The 11762-nt window shown below is 43.3% G+C and overlaps 1 long non-coding RNA gene across 1 annotated transcript; it reads left to right on the top strand.

Moving 5' to 3' along the window:
- Positions 1–1729: 1729 nt before the first annotated feature.
- Positions 1730–10668, top strand: LOC132489123 (uncharacterized). The gene is made up of 3 exons (XR_009531845.1): positions 1730–1917; positions 2525–2775; positions 8427–10668. It is a non-coding gene; the product is annotated as an uncharacterized LOC132489123 (long non-coding RNA).
- Positions 10669–11762: the final 1094 nt, after the last annotated feature.

The following is an 11762-nucleotide window of genomic DNA, read 5'->3' on the forward strand; positions in this document are numbered from 1 at the left end:
GGACAGATGCAGAAGGATGGGTCGGAGGGTAGGGTCCAGGGAGCAGCCAGACGGCCAGGGGTGTGGGGAGGGGGTGGGGGGCGTGCGTGAGCTCTGCCCTGGGTTTAGCGAATGCAAGGCACCCGTGAAGCAACACTGGCAGCCAGACAGCCGTCCAGTCCTTCCTTCAGGTGCTCCCAGCCTCCCTCAGCCAGGGTCACTCAGGTCGCAGGAAGTATCTTAATCCTTCGCTGTCTGGCTTCTTTAAGGTTCTGTGAGTTGCTGGGCTCCTGGCCGCTCACTGCAGCCCCTGCCTTTGGTTGCTTCCCAGTCTTCTCTGGTACCCACCCTCTGCCTAAGCCTGCCTGTCCCATCCATGACTGAGAACCCTTCCCTGGGTCTCCCGATGTTCCATTCTCCGTCCACCCAGCCAGCGGGACTGCCTACCTCTCCAGAGCCAGTTAACGGCAAGTCTGGATGGGACCCCGGCTCTCTGGATCCTGGTCTTTCGCTCTCTCCGTTTCTTAGTATCGCCTCCCTTTACCGCCCAAACTGCCGCTTGGTGGCTACGAATGGTCATTTTGTAGGAAATAGCCTCAGAACCATTCATCTAAGTCAAGCAGAAGTGAAGCTAATTTACTGCAAAGTGTCTTCTGTTTGTTTGGTTTGGTTTGGGTTTTCTGCTGGTGGTTTGGAATCCTACTGGACTTGGGACATTGCTTTTCCTGTCTCCAGATATACAATGATTTAACTGAGATTTACATTAAGAAAGCTCGTAACCTCAGATGAGGCTTCAAACACACATAATAAGGAGGATTGAAGAGTTCAAGGGGCCCCTTTGAAATCCCAGTCAGCTCCAAACCCCTGCTGGTTCTTCCAGGGATGGGATCCCAGGTATGGGGCTGGGCATCTACAGGAGCCCAGACTCCAGACAAACCTTTGAACAGCTGAAGCACAGCACCCTTGACAGGGCCTTTCCTACCCCCTCCCCTCACGCAAAGTGCACACACTTGCAGCATCCTGGAGGGACATTCTGAATGCATTTCTGTTAATTAGTCAAAAGGGCAGGATTGAAAGATGCTGTTTTATTCGCTTTGTTGTGTTTCTCTTCCACTGAGGTCAACAACACCAGGCAGACTTTGTGTTGTCTCAGTGCCCAGAACAGAATCTGGAACATCAAAGGCACTCAGCAAGTATTTATGAAATAAAGGGGTGAATGATGGCTCCATCTCTTACATTCTGAATTTCTGTAATCACGATAAGAGACAAAGGCCAGAGTCCATCTGTGCTGCCCCCATCCTTTCGTCACCAGAGAGAGACCCCCAATTCTACCAATTCCACTGGGAGATGATTCCTACCTCCTCAACGTCCTTCCTTTCCTGGCTTGTTTTTCTTTCCATTCTTGCATGTCCCCAGCTCTCCTGCTAGTAACACATGTGACCCTGTTTCCTCTGATGTTTCCAAACTACCATCCATGCCATTTTCCCTTCAGTTTGTATCTGGTGAAAAAAAAAAAAATTCCTCCCAGAAATGTGACTCAGAGATAATCAACATAAATGTCATGCAAGGCCATGGGGAATTTCTCAGCCATGAGTCACATCCCTTCTGCTGAGAACCTGGGTTTTAGTCAAGGCAGAAAGTTTGAAAACCAAGCCCCGGAGACACCCCCTTCCTCCTCAGCCCCATGCCCATTGGCTGCAGGAGTCTCTCCTTGTCACTCCCATTGCTGCCCTTGGCCACATCAGGTGAAGCCTCGGGCTCCCTTCCTTTCCCAGCCAGCGGTCGTGGCTTCCCGGCAGGAAGGCCAGCTGCTCCTCCTCTCCACCAGCTGTGGTTGCCGCTGCCCACAGAGGACAGGGAGGCATAACCCAGTGCGGGCTCAGGGCCAGGGCACCGCAGATCCCCACTCCAGCTGGAAACAGGACGTGACAGACACAGGTTGGGAAGGAGCAGTGGCCACTGAATTCAAAGGCTGCGTTCATAAAGTTAAAAAATAATTTTTTTCCAGAGTTTAGATTGCTCTACTTTCCTTATTCTTTTTCTTTTTCTCTCAAATTTGTAGAATAGGTCCCAACACATGAATCTGAAACAAGAAGGAAAGGAAGGAAGGAAGGAAGGGAGGGAGGGAGGAAAGGAGGGAAGGAGAGAGGGAGGGAGGGAGGGAGGAAGGGAAGGGGGAGGAAGGGAGGGAGGAAGGAAGGAAGGAAGGGAGGGAGGAAGGGAAGGGTAAGGGAGGGAGGGAAGGGAGGAAGGAAGGGAGGGAGGAAGGGAAGGGGAAGGGAGGGAGGGAGGGAGGGAGGAAAGGGGGAGGGAGGGAAGAAGGGAGGGAGGGAGGGAGAGAGGGAGGGAGGGAGGAAGGAAAGAAGGGAAGGAAGAAGGGAGGAAGGAAGGGAAGGGGGAGGGAGGGAGGGAGGAAGGAAGGAAATATAAAGGTCATCAGAACACACAGGAAGGTGACATCCAGGCATATGCTATCTAAATAGAAGGGAACTAAGACTGCACTCACACGTGAAAGGCAGTGACAAGTTGAGAAATTGTTTTCCAGGTCATGGGAAGGTCACTGACAAGTTTCCTGGTCTCCAGTAAGTAGAAAAACGATTGAGGCTTGACTAATATTGCGTGGACAACCTTGAACAGGAGAAGCAGGACAGCACGGGGTGAAGTGCACAGGCTGGGAGCCAGGTACTTCCTGGGTTCAAATTGTAAGAAGCACATAAAAGAAACCACATGAAAAGAATGATCCTGCCACATGAATAGGCCTTCCACAAGTAACTGGTGGAATGAATGAATGAACCGGTAAGTACTCCTCAGGCTCCTGGGGCACAGGGAGGTGCTCACGTAATAGCAGCAGAGGCGGCGGCGGCAGCAGCAGTGATCTCCCCCGAGCTCATTGTTGAAAACCATGGGTATCCCTTTCTGACACTGAGCTGGGGTTTAACCGAGAGCAGTCAGGACACCAGAGGGCAAGAGGAAGAGGACGCTCAGCTACACCCAGAGCATCTCTTCCCCCGGAGAGCAAGGCTGGTGACGGCCCCATCACAATGGTACTGACAGGGACAGCGAAGGGGCACTGTCTTCAGAAAGGGCAATGTCTAAACGGGTGCAAACCGAGTCAGAACCCCTCCAAAGACCCCAAAGGGGTCTTTGTTCTGCCTGGGGACTTTCTTGGCTAGCACTCATGGGTCGAAGGAGCTATCTCCTTTATCCTGTTTCTGCATCACTGCTCACTACCGGCAGAACCTCCCATGTCAAGAGCAAACCTTAAAATTTAGGGTGCCTTCTATCTGAAGTTGGTTAATTTATAAGTCAAAATGTGGCAGCAAGTTTCCCAGAGCTGGGAGAGAATCTGAACATTATCCAGGCTACCCTGCATTAGCCAAGACCCTGTATTACTCGAAAACCCCATCTCAAACTACTTTAAGCCAAAGAAGAAAATTTCCTGGCTCACAAAACCAAACTTCCAGAAGGCAGAGGTAGAATTGGCTTTAGGAACTGGTAGGACCAGGAACTTAAAAAATGGTCAGAACTCATATCTTAACTTCTGGCAGTTCCAGGCTCCTATCCAAGCTCTGAGATGTTCCAGCTTCAGTTTTTTCATCTGTATAATTGGAATATTAACTTTCCTGTCTACCTCACATCATTATTATAGTGATCAAGTGAGCAAATACATGAGCAGAGGTACCATATATAGTCTGGGATAACACTTGTTTTGAAAATGCAAATTTATTCCAGTTAGGTTAATATATTATGGGATAATTTGAGCATAATGCAGATTTCTCACAGGCAATTTTTGTCTATGAGAAGAACTAGGTTAACATAGAAAACTGCACCCAGCTGAACTGAGTCTTGTAGGAATTCACAAGACGCACACAGGCACACACTTCACACATCTACCCCGAACTTGAAGCTGTGTTGTCCTACCCACCCTACTCATCCTAACCAAGTGTGTTCTCCTCCAAGGTTGTGTTTTGCTATTCTTTCACAGTTGTGAGCTTTTCTATATTTGAAAAGAAAAAAAAAAAAAAACTCATTCAACACTTGAAATATATCTGAGAATCTTGGTTCAAAAACACCAAACAGGTCATGAGAAAGCAAAGCATAGTGTATTGAGGAGAAGCTTGAAGTGAGAAAGCATTTTTAAAGAATCAAGAAAACACATGACATTTCCCAAACAATAGGCATAAAAGAATCTGCAATGCCGTGATGAGAAAAGAAACATCTATGGATGGCACTCTAAGTGCTGAGAAATCGGTAAGAATAAGAACTGAAGAAATGGAAGAGGTGGAAAGATGAGCACTGTTGAGACTGAAAACCAAAGGGTGAAAAATGGGGGACGACCTTTCTCACAAAGAGAACACACTATTTGTATACAAAGATCTTCATGGAAAATGCCATATTCTGCAGAGGTGGTACCTTCCAGTACTACGAGTGGCTAGTTGGGTGGTTTCAAACATTGCTACAATTTCCCAACCTTCAGCTGTTGGACTAAGCGCCAAGTGCAGATGAGAAAGCTGTGAAAGACTTTCCAGCAGAGACACAGAAGTTAACTGAAAAAGACCATACATGGATTCAAATTTTCAATTTTGATGAAGATGGTATCTATTATCCCATAGTATAAATGCATACTTCAAAGGGCCTATATTTCAAAGACAGACAAACAAGCTCCAGGATTTTAGGCCTGCAAATTGCGATGACCATCCTTCTATCACTTTATAATAACTCGCAAGCTGCAAAGCCCACTTCCACAGAAAACTTCAGGTCCTTTTCAATATAAAGTACCATATTTATTGTAGTATTTATATATTTCTCAATCATTTAACATGTATGCGACAGTGCCACCATTTTTATTAGATTCCTATCTCTTTTTTTTAATGTCACTGACAAAGTTTTTAGGCATTGTACCTTTGGCTGCATTTTCGCTAAGTCCTGCAGTTTTTATTGTGTGACTTCGCATAGTGAGGTGAGTTTTAGGCATGCATGTGTTGTGGTATAGCAAAACTGACTGTGCTGTAATGAAATATATAAATGTATTGGGATGTTACTATCTGGATCTTTTAATTCCCACTCAACCATTGTTTGGCTACTACAGGCTATAGGTGTGAACCCCTAAGTTAAACCTGTCTCTCCCATCTTGGACCCCAGGACCAGAACCACCCAAGATCCACTTCATTCCTTGAGGTCTTCAGGGCTGAATCAAACGTCTTGACAACCTTACACTGTGCAGCTTCTTTTTGAAGGACTCTCCAGAAATACCATTTGTCCTCCGGCGGCATGTTCTTTCATCTCTGACTCCATCAATCTTATTCTTTCTTTCTGAGGCTACCTGCTAGAAGTGTTGTATGTCCTATTATTTGCTATTATTTGCTTTCCATTGAACAAGCACCTCTTCACCTTCTCCATTATCAAGCAGTGCTGGCTGAGCCGTCAGGACTGAATAAAAGCTAGCGCCCTTCCTGGGTGATCAAGGGAGCAGCCCTTGAAAGCTAGCATAGTGCTTATGTGACACAGACACACATTTTCAGAAAGAGCCTGGGTTATGGGCTGGGCATCCTCCAGACTGTCCTTGGCCTATACAGAAAGGCTTGGCTCTTCTGCAGGGCTCTGCAAACCTGTCTCTGCAAAAACAACTGAGACCAGCCCTGCAGGAGGTGAGGAGAACGGGATGGAAATCAGACCCATAGCCACCTAGAAAACCACATTTCAACCACTGCCATTTGTGAAACGCTTTTCCTGGGGAATTTTATTATTCTTTCCTGACTACCTAACACATGTCAGTGTTTGGAGAGTTAAGGAAATCCCCCACTGCGTAAGCTTTATTTTACTTTAAAAAGTGAGTTTCTAGCCCTTCCTGTTTCTAAACTCCAGTAGCTTTGTCTACATAAGAATGCCACTGTGCAGCTCAGCTAAGACAACCCCAGAATGAAAGGCGTAAATTATGTCACTCCAATGAGGCAGAAACTTCAAAATTGTTTTAGTACGAAAGGCGGAGATCAATAGAATCCTTCTGAAATCTGACTTGCTTTAATCCCTTAGTTCAGCTGAGTTGCGTGTGGTTTTCAAGGGGATAACATTGAACTTGACTAGCAATTAGGAGAATTGCTCTTGATTCAGAATTCATCTCCTGACCTCTTGACATGTGGATACTTCAGTTCTAACTCACAGACCACAATAACGTAATACCAAACTGTATCTACCGCCAAAGTGAAAAAGGTAGCATTTACAGCCTGAAGGAAGGCTGCGTGTTAGGAAGGGTGTTTGTGCAGAAACATTTGAATTAGAAGTTCATTGCTTTTAAAGCAAGGTCAGACATCTACACTGAAGGTCAGGGATTTGCCTGGGAACATCCCTGCTTGGAAAGGAGGTAGAGTCTGTAGTGCCAGGTTGCGTGGGTTTGATTCTTGGCTCTGCCTTCGATGAGTTGCCTGACCTTCAGGAAGTCACTTTCTGTTCTTTATTTCCTTAAGTGTAATACAAGCATCATAGGAACACCTGACTGATAGGTTATTTTTAAAATTCATTGCAGAGTTCATGGAAAACCCAGGTACATAGTAAGCACTCAATAAATGTTTGCTATTTTTAACCATCTCAAACTACCTTGTGAACAGTTTAGAATAACATGTCATTTTATTCAACCGTAGACACGGGGTTATTTGTTTAAAAGGTGTAAATTCTCCTAATAATAATACCTTTCTCATAAAGTTATAGTAAAGATGAAAGGAGTTAATACATGTAAGGTACCTGGTACATAGTGAGCACTCAATAAATATTACATGTTTTGACCATCTCAAACTGTATGTGACTAGCTCTAGGATAATATTTGAAGAACACTCAAAAATATTTGTTCTGATTTTATAAAAGGTGTAGCCCTAGGTCCTTTCTGCCTATTTGGGTCCAAATCCAGGTTTCAGTTCTGATAAATGGCTTATTTTCAACCCTGAGTTCACAAGGTTGTACTTGCAGCAATCACAGCCGAATGTTGGTTGTTTATGTTGAAATCTATAGAAATCTATAGAAAATACCCCAATTCCCCTAAGAATCTGCTGGAGCCCACTCCTCCCAGCTTGCCAGAGCTAGTTTTGCACATTTCTTCCCAACTCCTCTGCCAGGGACTCCTTGTTCAGGTTGGGAGCCTAAAATTAGTGAGTTTACACCATGCAAATTGGCCCATGCCACAAACTAGAGATTTATCTTCTGGACAGCCATTCGTGAAACATTTACTAGTCCATGCTGCAGGGTGGTGCCAGAGACTTTGTTCCCTCTTGTCTGAATGCTCTTTCCAGGGATCCTCCACAGGCTAGGGACCATCTGCCACCTCTGCTGCTAGCTTCCCTGTGGGGGGCCTGTAACCATCTGGCCCTCTGCAGAGCTGTGGTCCTCCTGACGGGCTGCCTGCCTTTTCCCCAGGAGAGGAAGAGGCAAGCTGACTCTTTCCCTCCTGCCATTCTGTCCCCTCAGTCACCACGAGACTAACACACAAGCTGCAAGGACACAGGCAAATATCTACCAATGGGTTAATACACTTTTAGAAAGAAATTATAGTATAAGAGGGACAAAGGCTGAAGTTGAAGTCAATTTGGACTTTATGGATTCAGAGCCCATCCCCAGAGAGATCCCCTGCCCTGGGAAAACTCTACACCTACTCCTACCCATGGGGAGAGGTCTCACTCTCAGAATGCTTACAGAGAGCTGCAGTTTGAAGGAATCCCTCCCCAGTCACCTTCAGCAGAGTGGACACGAATGCTGATTGCCACCTCTAAGCGTGGGGGGCAATGGAGACGTGAAAGCATATCTGTAATGTCATGGATGAGGGTGGGAGTGAATCCCTGAACTCAGGTTTACTTTGCAACATTCCCACCGGTGAAAGAGATACAGGACTGCCAATTTGAGACTCATTGACTTCTTAAAGTAAGTACCTCTCCAGAAGACAAATATTAACTTTTCTCAGAAACACTACAATCTAAACCAGTGGTTCTCAACTCTGGTTGTACATTAGAATCACACACACACACACACACAAAAAAACACTGATGCCTGGGCTTCCCCCAGAGTTGGGTTTGGGCCCAGCCATTGTTATTTTTTAAGACTTACCAGGTGAATCTAATGTGCAGACAGATTTGGAAACGACTGGTCTAAAACCACAGAAAAGAATAACAGTTTCTTCACCAGCAGGCTTGGCCTAGGTGCAGTGGGCCTCTATCCTTATGTCAAGGTGCTCTCTTGATAACCAGGGCAAAGATGTGGTCTTGATTAAATTCTTTTAATTCAGCAGTCCCCCTCTGATTGGAGTGGGAGCGAGGGGAAGGGAAAGATTACCAGTTCTACCAACATGCAGTTTACTTAGTCATTAATCTTTCTATTTTTCCTAGTGATTCAGACATGAACTCAAACTTTTTAACTGCAAAAAGGTAGCACAGCTGATCAACTTGAGTTTTCTCTCTTTTTTCCAGTCTTTTCTCCCTTTGAGGCCCTACTCATCACAGTTACAAAGAGAACCAGGAGCACAACATTGTAAATCAACTATACTTCAATTAAAGAAGAAAAACCAAAGAGAACCAGGAGAAAAGAGTGGAAAAACCCCTGAAGATCTGGTTAATTGACAACTTGAATCATTGCCATGGTTACAGTAACTGTCCTTCGCCAGTATGCACCTGCCCTTGGCTGGACAGATGGAGAGTTTTCAAAACTACTAACACCCGTCTCAGAAAATGAAGTATCATTGGCCCAAGGCACCCCAAACAGCATTTTCCCCATCCTCATTCCATTGACAAGTGCCTCTGGAAATTTCTGTAACCGTTCATCCCAGACCAGCAGGAATTTCTCCTCCCAAGACCTGGGCCCAGAATTCATTGAGTTCCTCACTGAGTTCATTGGGGTCTCCAGCAGCCTCCATTCCCTTCCATGACCAGCACAGCCCAGATGCCCCACAGTGAGGCTCCCCGGAAACAGAGAGTTGAGTAAGGTGGAAAAATGGGGTTTGTCCCCAAAAGCCAGAATTAGAGTGGAGATACTCTACCGAAATTGCTCAAAGTGGGAAGAGCCAGATAGCCAAACTGGAACAGTCTGGAGAAAGAACAGAATTTGAAGATGGGAACCCTGAGGTCTAGGAGGATCAGTGGAGCTGAAAATGAGAGCTATTTGCTACCTTCATGAATGAGGTCCAGCCACAGTGGGTGCCCTAGCGGAGGGCAGTGGGTTCCTTTCAAAAGGAGGCTTGGGGGCCTGCCCAATATAGACTTGGGCTACTCTCAACAGTCAACAGAATCTCTCATTTCTCTGAAAATTGATTTCATTTCCAGGAAAAAAAGTATGAAAACTTCCCTATCAGTGAGACAGTTGAGGTACAAATACTGAAAGCAGATTCATATTTGTGGAGACAAACCCAAGTGTTTTGTTTCCCATGTAAAATTTAAACAAAACACCAAAACAACAACATTTCTGTTTGGAATGCAGTCTGTTTGAGTTCCCTGAATGTTTTGAATCCAGCCCTAAACCTAAAGTATGTTTGGCTAGTTCTTAATTATTAAAATTTGGGGTAAATTTGAGGGAAATTTTATCCATACGTCTCTGATCCGTTTGCATTCAACTCACCAAAACAATATTTAAATCTTACTTCAAGAAATCTTTACAGAATCAAAAAACAGGAAGTTCTATTTTGCAAGGAGTAAACAACTTTAAACACCAAGCTTTTCTCATTTGGTGGGATTTGTCTAGACCAAGGAGATTAAGTGCATTCTAAACATGGCAAAATACAGCCCTCCTTCTCTACCAGGAGGAAAATTTTAAATATAGGCTTGATTTGCGTACAAAGCTTTGCTCATATCAAACTGGAGTAGAGGCTTGAAAAGCATGAAAAATTTCTGCTTTTTGTGTTGTGGTTTCAATCTCAGTTTCTCATGGGATTCCACGGCACTGGGCCAGTTTTATCATTTTGCTGGACTCAGGTCTCTTGAGGAAGAGAGAGTCCCAGCATATGTCACTCCCATAAAAATATGCTGAAGCATTTTATTCATTGACTACAGTGCCTAAAACTGCAATAATTTATTTTGTCGTGAATTGTAATGATCATGCAAACTGCCCTGATGCATTTAAAGAGAAAGTATATAAAATCCCTAAATGGTTTTCAATGATAGCTAACTCATTAACTTTTTTTTTCTTTAGTTGTTCAGCTTTTCCACTGGGAAAGGATAAATAAATGCTGGCATTGCAAATACCAATGAGTTTAAGTTCACTTTTTGATTGACCAGATGACCATAAATTTTTGAATCCTTAGTCTCTTAGAAACTACACGAAATCCAAGCACAAAAACACTAGACTTAAGTTCAAGAGGTAATGAGTATGACAATATCAGAGGACCAGCCAAAAGGCTGGAAGGAAAGGAAACAAAAAGATGAGTGTGAAGCAACAGATTCTTTATCAAGGGCAACTTTTTAAAGCTCCAACAATGGGTAGGTTCTATTATAATCAAACCCAATACAGTATATTGATTTCATTAATTGCTCCAATTCTTTACCTTTGCCTGCATCTACACAATTTGCCATGCAACTTTCCACTTGTCACTCTGATGTGAAGCCCTATCTATACCTAGACCCTTTATTAAAATACCAGCTTTATAGAGTTATAATTTATATACAATAAAATTCACCTATTTAAAAACGTATAGTCTTATCAGTGTGATTAATATATACAGTTGTATAATCACCACCACAATCAAGATACAGAGCATTTCCATCACTCAAAAAGTACTCAGCCCCTGTGCAGTCAATCTCATTTCACCAACTCCAGCCCCAGGCAATGACTAATCTGGTTTCTGTTACTATAGCTTTGCTTCTTCTGGAATTTCATATCTGTCGAATCAGACAGCATGTAGTCTTCCACATCTGGCTTCTTTCACTTAGCATAATGCTTTTGAGATTCACCATGTTGTTGCATGTATCAGTAGTTCATTTCTTTTTGTTCCTAAGGAGTATTCCACTGTAAGGAAATACTGCACTCTGTTTATCCATTCAACAGTTAATCGATATTTGGATTAATTTCGGATTTCAGCTACTGAAAATGAAGTTTCTATATACATTCATATACATATCTTTGTGTGGACACGTTTTTATTTTTCTAATGTAAATACTAAGAAGTGAATCGTGGGGTCATACGATAAGTGCACATTACATTTTATTAAAAACTGACCAATTGTTTTCCAAAGGATTATACAATTTCACATCTCCCATCGGTAATGGGAAAGAGTTTTCCATTTGCTCCACGTCCTCACCAACACATGGTATTATAAGTATTTTAAATTCCAGTCATTCTAGTGCACATGTAGTGATACCTTATTGTTTTTAATACACATTTCCCTAAAGATGAATAATGTTGAGACTTCTTTCATGTTCTTATTTACCATTTGTAAATCTTCTTTGGCAAACTGTCTGTTCAAATCTTTTGTCCATTTGTTTCTCATTTATTACAGAGTTGTAAGAGTTCTTTAAATATCCTCACTACAAGTCTCTTACGATACGTTTTACAAATATTTTCTCCCAGTCAGTAACTTGCCTCATCATTTTCTTGACAGTGTCTTTTGAAGAGCAACAGTTGATAATTTTGTAGAAGTCCAGTTTACCAATTTTTCTCTTTCAAGATTTTGATTTTTGTATTTTATGTAAGAAATCTTTGCCTCACCCAGTTCAATTTCTTTGCCTGTTTTTTTCTAGAATTTTATAGTTTAGCTCTTACATTTAGGTTTATTATCTACTTAAAATAAATTTTGTATATGATGTGAGATAAGGGTCAAC

The sequence above is a fragment of the Mesoplodon densirostris genome, chromosome 4 (assembly GCF_025265405.1).
Source record: "Mesoplodon densirostris isolate mMesDen1 chromosome 4, mMesDen1 primary haplotype, whole genome shotgun sequence".
Classification (NCBI taxonomy): Eukaryota; Metazoa; Chordata; class Mammalia; order Artiodactyla; family Ziphiidae; genus Mesoplodon; species Mesoplodon densirostris.